We start from the raw sequence: 2,500 nt of genomic DNA, 5'->3' as shown, positions 1-2,500 counted from the left end.
ACAGACAGACAGACAGACAGACAGACAGACAGACAGACAGACAGACAGACAGAGAAAGAGAATACAATAAATCCCTGTGTACCTGGACAGGCGAAATACCCATTTAATAAGAAATCATGATTTTTAGGGGTAGTTTTATTTAGAGTTTTACGGCAATTGCAACACAATAGTTCATATACATGCCGACGATAAGAGGTGTTACAAGAGAGTAACAAACACAAAAAAGAAGGAGAGGAGATAAGGACGATAGATGTTTTATGGGGAAAGAAGAAGGAGCAAACCACACCAGACCACCCGCCAACCACCCACCACAACTAGATTTTTGTGGGAGATTCTTGGGACGAAAAACGACTGGACCAAGCGTTTCGGTATCTGCAATAACTTTTTTGAACGGTTCAGTCTGGAGTAGAGGCAGAACGACACTGTGGAATAGCTCAGTAATTGTTGTTTCTTTTAGAAAAGTTAAAGTAAAGTCGTTCCCGAATCCGATCCGACATTGGGTATTGCCTTGTTAATGAGACAACTTCCTGGGCCTTCGGTATATTATTGTCGTTGGGAGGCCAGTTTCTTTTTACGCCGCCTTTACTTCCCCAACTCGAAGTCAGGTACCCATTACTAACTGCTGGGTTGGCAGCATGGGAGGAATAGGTTATTTCATATTTTTCCAGAGTCAAATCTGCAACAGATAATGGCGGTCATGGTTCGTCATTCATTCCTCTTCTCTGAAGCTCTAAAGAATATAATCTGTGACTTTTGTGGTGGATTTTTTTATTTTCTGGTTATTTCACACAGTGAATTAGCACAACTCTAGAGTCTAAGGGTTTTTCCCCTTACTGCTATAGAAACCAAAATTATATTTTTAATCAATAATAATAATAATAATAATAATAATAATAATAATAATAATAATAATAATAATAATAAATATTATATAAAATATGATAATATTATTAATAATAATAAATAACATGTGTGTCGCGCATAACCCCGCTCTACAGCAATCTCTATGCGCTTTACACTATAGTACTATATTATGTTATATTTCAGTTGAAAGAAGTTTACTGTTGTTGTTTGTTTGCTTGTTTGTTTGTTTGTTGTTGTTTTTTTGTTTGGTTGGTTTTTTTGGGGTTTTTTTGGGGGGGTGGAGGGGGGGAGGGGGGGGGGGGTCAATTTATCGGTTCCCTCAAGCTCGGATGCTCTAACGACCCATTACATCATGCTGGTCTTTTCACGTCAGTTCATCTGTCCATGTTCTCTGGGTACGTCACTCGTGGTCTACCCTTGTCTCCTTACTTAATTGTCAGCTTATATTGTGGCCTTTTGCCTCTAGACAGACGACTTTAGAGCAGCCTGTGTGATACAGCTTTGACTGGGTGGTAGACATAGAGGGAACAGATTACCCAAGTGCCACTCCACTCCGCCCTTCAGATCGTTGATTCCATGATATACCCCCAATAACAATCCAACATTTAAAAAAATAATTAAAGAAATGGCGCCATGAAACGACTACTCTGTCGTGCCAAGGCATACCGACGTATCTGCAAAAATTATTAATTTTAGCATCTTCATTGAAATGGACGCCACTACTCTTTCTGCATCGTGTTTCTAAGGCAGGAAAACGTATCTACAAATAGGATTTTTAAAACAGTTTATTTCACTATGGCAAACAGACGTAACTGAAGGGCCATGCCCATACTTCCAATGGCAGCGAGACGTAATTCAAACTCATAAAAATGTGCAGATACGTCTCTCTGCCTTGGCACAACAGTATAATAACTGGTGATCCTTTTAAAAAACAACAACCGGTTATCCAGTTGCAGGAATGGGATATTGCCCGGCAGTACTTGAGGTACCCGCATGTCATGGAGTCGGGGTGGCGTGACACCGACATATCGAACCGTGAGATCCCCCAGTGAGACCGTGGATTACACAGTGGAGGCCAGAGCTCCGACACACAGACAAGTGAGAAAAACGTACTGTAGGTGGGGCCAGACAGAGAGAGAAAAAAGCCTTCTTCGGTAATAAACACTCTACGTGAACTAAAGAATTGTTTTGTAATATCCAAGAATGTACACTTTGACGTAATTCCGGTTAACCACAAAGCCCACTATTTCACTATATTTCGAACCAAATTAATGACGGGCAAGGAGGGAGAGTTTGTTTGCGCGCTCGACTCTGGCGAGATCTGTGTTTGGTGAGACGTGTGTTTTGTTCTTTTATTTTGCTCGTCTATGATGCACGCCAGCGCAGCGGCGTTGTTGTTTTTTGTGTTGTTTTTTTTAGAAACAGCACAGACTTGCAGCCATGACAGTTTCCGATCTAGGATACACTATAATTCAAGTCTATGACGTAAATTCAAACTTACGGAGAATGATTAATGGATAGATCTAGATCTACAGCGTGTGAAGTGAAGCTTTATTCGGCGTCTGTGCTAAACGCGTTTGTCTGTGTGTGTGTGTGTGTGTGTGTGTGTGTATGTGTGTGTGTGTGTGTGTGTGTG

Source organism: Aplysia californica, unplaced genomic scaffold (genome assembly GCF_000002075.1).
Source record: "Aplysia californica isolate F4 #8 unplaced genomic scaffold, AplCal3.0 scaffold00158, whole genome shotgun sequence".
Classification (NCBI taxonomy): Eukaryota; Metazoa; Mollusca; class Gastropoda; order Aplysiida; family Aplysiidae; genus Aplysia; species Aplysia californica.
Note: the sequence above shows the minus strand (reverse complement) of the source record.